The sequence below is a fragment of the Mytilus edulis genome, chromosome 6 (genome assembly GCF_963676685.1).
Source record: "Mytilus edulis chromosome 6, xbMytEdul2.2, whole genome shotgun sequence".
NCBI classification, from domain to species: Eukaryota; Metazoa; Mollusca; class Bivalvia; order Mytilida; family Mytilidae; genus Mytilus; species Mytilus edulis.
Genome location: NC_092349.1, coordinates 17925610 through 17930565, shown reverse-complemented (window position 1 = coordinate 17930565; position 4956 = coordinate 17925610). Strand labels below are relative to the sequence as shown.

The 4956-nt window shown below is 29.8% G+C and overlaps 1 long non-coding RNA gene across 1 annotated transcript; it reads right to left on the bottom strand.

Moving 5' to 3' along the window:
- Positions 1-292: 292 nt before the first annotated feature.
- Positions 293-2916, bottom strand: LOC139526008 (uncharacterized). The gene is made up of 2 exons (XR_011665082.1): positions 2812-2916; positions 293-717 (listed from the first exon to the last, which is right to left on the bottom strand). It is a non-coding gene; the product is annotated as an uncharacterized lncRNA (long non-coding RNA).
- Positions 2917-4956: the final 2040 nt, after the last annotated feature.

Here is a 4956-nt window from a genome sequence, read left to right as displayed (position 1 = left end):
ATTTGGCTATTTGATTGGTCTTTTTTTGTCATATAGCTCTTCAACTCTGTCGGTTCTGAAACATCATTGGCTTTAAAATATTTGGCTTGGGATGTTCCAGGTGAAGGTAGATATCCAGTAATCCGCTTCGGGTGCATACAATTACTACTAGTTGTTTTCATGTTTTAGGAGGAGATGAATAACAGCATTTAAAACGATGTTTCTTTACCAATTTCTTGTGTCTGTAATAATTTTGTGTAATAAGTTTTTAAATCACATCCTCTGTTTTCTAATCGAGAACGAAATCTGTCAATATATTTTTTTATTGTTTTTTAATTAGGATTTAATGTCAAAACTGTTTACACAGTACAGCGGCTTTATTCAATGAAAATACAATGATGTTTTTAAAAAAAGTTCCCCCTCATGCCATTATCACAGTTAGAAGGTCTTTGGCAAATTGGTCTGTTATAGCGCCGATATCCTTTTGTTTTTTAATCGTTGTCCCAGCACCAGTCTGTTTTTCTTTTTTCCCTTTGTTAGGTGGTATGTATCCGGGGATGAAATTCCGGTACTCTGTTGGAACAAACTTTGCGATGTCTTGCATTAAATCTGCTATTCCATTTTTTCCAATGCCAGCTCCTGGTGTTGGCAAAGCAAATGTCAGACACTGGATGGATATTAGAATTATGAAAAACTCTTTATACATCTTGAATTATTGTTTTTCAAAGATTCTAGTGCCTAGATGAAAAACAGAAATGGAATGATTAGAACTTTATTGAATATATTCATATAGTTCTCTTTCATACAATGTTTTTAACGTTTGAAATCCCCTTTCACAACAAAATTGACAATATCAGTATTTATAGAATTACTAGTATAGTATATAGTTATCATAAATGAAAAGTTATAAATAAAATCGTCAGGTAGAAGAAATTCCCCTTTTAAAAGTATGTGTTATGCTAAACCACGCTTATATTTTATTAAAGATATTAAAGATATTAGAAACCGTTTTGGTTGTAGTTGTACTAAATTGTATTCATAATTCCCATTTCTTCTCTAGATTTGGATATTGTGCGCATGCTTAACACGGAATATTACATCAAGAGACAAAAAGGAATATGCATGTTCCCAATCGCAAATTTCCTTTGTAGAGTGTTCATTTTTAATCATAGCAAAACCTAAAAGTCTAATAGCTGTATCACTAGCATGTCAACACTGCAGTTGTGAGTTCGAATCTCACACACGACAGGTGCACTCGACTCCAATCTTAATTGACTACGATTGTTAGTTTCCCTACCCTCCGAGCACTCTGACTCCCTCCCCCTTTAAAGTTGATCGCCACGGAATAGCATAAAAGTGTTGAAGTGGCGTTGAACATCAATCACTCAATAAATCATAGTCTACGTTGGATAAAATTCTAACTAGTTTGATGTTCAATTAGCGTTTTGTCTTTATAACTACCAACTTATACAAGAAATGATTTAAACAATTAAATAATTTGCCTTGAAAAACTTAAAGAAATAACTTTTTAAAAACTTATCATTATACAAATTTTAATGCAGCTATTAAAAAATTGTTTATAAACATATCTACATTATGTTATGATAAATCGGTTGTTATATATCAAAACGTATTGATTGACACATCAAAGTGGCTTGTTTCTAAACGTTATTTACAAAATATGTTGAAATATCTTTTATTGTCTTTTTCGCCAAATCAATTATTTTACGAAGATTTAGGCAAACATTTAATTGAAAAAAATGAATGATAATCATTTTAATATTCCCTCGAGACCAGTTGAAAAACCAAAGTAGCCTAAATAAAAGAGCGAAACAAAAACAAAAATTTTAACAAAATAAATTCTTGCAAAAAATATACAGGGATCAATTGGGAAACTATTTTTTTTTTAATTTAATGGCGTTCTTATAGATATACAGATTGTAAAAACGTGGCATGTGGATTGTTTCTATCTTTTACAGATTGAGCGAGATATTAATCATATTTAAAAAAGAAAATGAATGATAATCATTTTAATATTCCCTCGAGACCAAAATATGGAAAACCAATTAAGTTGAAAAACCAAAGTAGCCTAAATAAAAGAGCGAAACAAAAATAAAAATGTTAAAGTAGATTTTGTATCGTTTTACCAGAGAGCAAAACTTGGACAACCAATTAAGTTGAAAAATCAAAATAGCCTAAAAAGAAGAGCAAAATAAAAAAAAAATAATTTAAAAATAAATTTTGTATCGTTTTAAGATTGTAATCCTGGTACTTTTGATAACTATTTACCAAAGAGCAAAACGAAAATATGAATACAATTAATCAATTGAAAACTAAACCAAAATATCGTAAAAGATGCATGGAAAAAAATTTGTAGATCGTATTTCAGAGACATTGGGTTTTATATAGACTAATATTCTTTATTGCCTTTAAAAAACATAATTTATGTTTGCCAAAAGAATAGCCTTGTTCTCATATAAAAAAAAAGCCATATCCATTTTCTATTCTACATGAAATAAATTATAACAAATTTTACAACAATCAGTTTATCAAGATCCATTAATTTCAAACGATTTCTTAAGGTCCTTGCATTTTGTACCATTACTATAACTGTAATGAGAATACTAAAAAGTAAAATCACCAAAAAAACTCCGAAGAAAATTCAAAGAGGAAAGTCCCTAATCAAATGGTAAAATCAAACTAATGGACAACAACTGCCGTAAATATATTTAGCTTTTTTTCTAAAAATAAAAAACAAATAAAGTCATTATTTTTTTAGAGCCAATTTGAGACAAGCTTTTTACATAAAAATGAGGAATAAAAAAAACGTACCTGTACATGACAACCAGCTGATCACAGTCATTCATTTACCTGTACATCATTAAGTACATTGTGGTTAGATATACAAATTAATGTTATGCGTTTTCTGTACCTACATACGTGTTAGTTTTAAATAATTCGTATATATAATATGTTTTAAAATTCTGTACAGAAAAATAAATTGATTTGTACAAAATAGGTTATTGGTCATGAATTGTTACGCTTATTTATAAATAATCTCGGCTGATGAATTATGTACAAATATAATCTAGCTAATTAAAGATTGTGTTTGCCACTTTCCGACCGTAATGTAAAATCACTAGAAATCTTTTTTTTTTAGTTGTTTTTTTTCAATTTTTGTCGCTTATGTTTTTAAATAACGTTGTCCATAGAAAAAATTCGATTTTTTTTAGTGCATTGATTGATTAAATGATTAGTGTTTACCGCCACTTTCAAAACTATTGTACTTTTTCGTAGCGGCAAGTTTTTATTGGTGGAGGAGGCCGGGTGCCCGGACAGAACGAACCACCGACATGCGGTAGGAAAACTCACAATCCTAGTCAACTTAGATTGGAGTCGAGTGCTCCTGTCCCGTTCGTGATTCGAACTCACAACCTCAGTGTTGACTGGCTTGTAATACAGTACCTCAACTGCTTAGACCTCTCGGCCATTGATGTCCCCATGGAGGAACGATATGTTTTACTTTAAGATATTCATAGTTGATTTTACTCTCTGATGCATGATTTTTTTCAATTATTTATTGGGTTTTTTGTTTGCTTTTAACTAACTTACAGTAACTTTAATAAATACCAGCTTTGGTATGTGTTTGGTATGACTATACATTTTCACTTCTGTGATCGTCCTATGAACAACAAAATTGTATATTTTGTAAAAAAAACTATTTCCGAAATTCCATGACTTTATACCTTACAACAGCTTTATTTTTATTTAACTGTGTAGGCTATTTTATACGGAGTCATTTTTGTCGTGGTTTATGGTTGTCTTTTTGATATTGCTTAAAATCTAACTCCTTATTTTATTAATCTTGTATTTACATTGTGTCACAGATCAATTTTTTTCCGATCAGTGTATGTGCATTTGTTTTTTTTTTAATAGTTCTTTTGATTGAGTTAAGCCATTTTTAATTTCTATTTTATAGTGTGTCATTCTATGTTGACGTAATGTTAGACTATTGTTTCAGGTAAGGGTGAAGGTTGGTACCTTTTAAACCCGTAACATTTGTTTGACTTATTACGTCAATATTTTTAGCATATTTTGTTCCTTTACTGGTGCTCTTTCGGCATATAGTATCAATTTTAATTTGTTGATTTTTTAAATTTCACCTTAGTACATCCTTAAGCTACAATAAAAGATTGCTTGCTAGACCCTCTCTGTGATTAATATTAGATAACTCTGGTTAATTTCCCCAATCAATCTATCATGAAGGGGTGATAAATAATTCGACATTTATTTATAGTCTTTTTCAAAAATTATGAACGGTTCTTTATATTGGTAGGTAATCATTGTAAACGTTTCAAATTTATGAAATTATATTCGTACATCAATGTTTTTGACACTCCAATAACAAAAACTGAAATATATTGAATTGATACATTTTGTAATTATTCAAAATTTTATCAGAAACCTATACTTTAATTATAAAATAATGAAGCTTTTTAAAGGGAGACAATACTCGCATAACTTTTTTTCGAATCAGCACATGAACAAAGGAATGTCACTCTTGCATACAAATAGCACATCAATATAATTAATTAACTGTAAAAAATATTTCTTTGAAATTAGTTAACTTCCTCAGAAAAATGCTCGAACCATTTGACTTTGATAGCTTATTATTAACGTTTTTACTCAATATTTAAATAAAGAAGTTAAAGATTATTTTCTTCTCAAAGTGTAAGACGCAATAAAAATCGTATGTTTTCATCATCTACCCCAATACAGATTTGGTCCGTTTCTGTGTGTGTTGCGTTTCGGTGTTGTGTCGTTGTTCTCCTCTTCTATTTAATGCGTTTCCCTCGTTTTAGTTTGTTACCCCGATTTTGTTTTTTGTCCATGGATTTATGAGTTTTGAACAGCGGTATACTACTGTTGCCTTTATTTAATTAAGTCCTCAACATTTCGACATTTGTTTGTTTATTT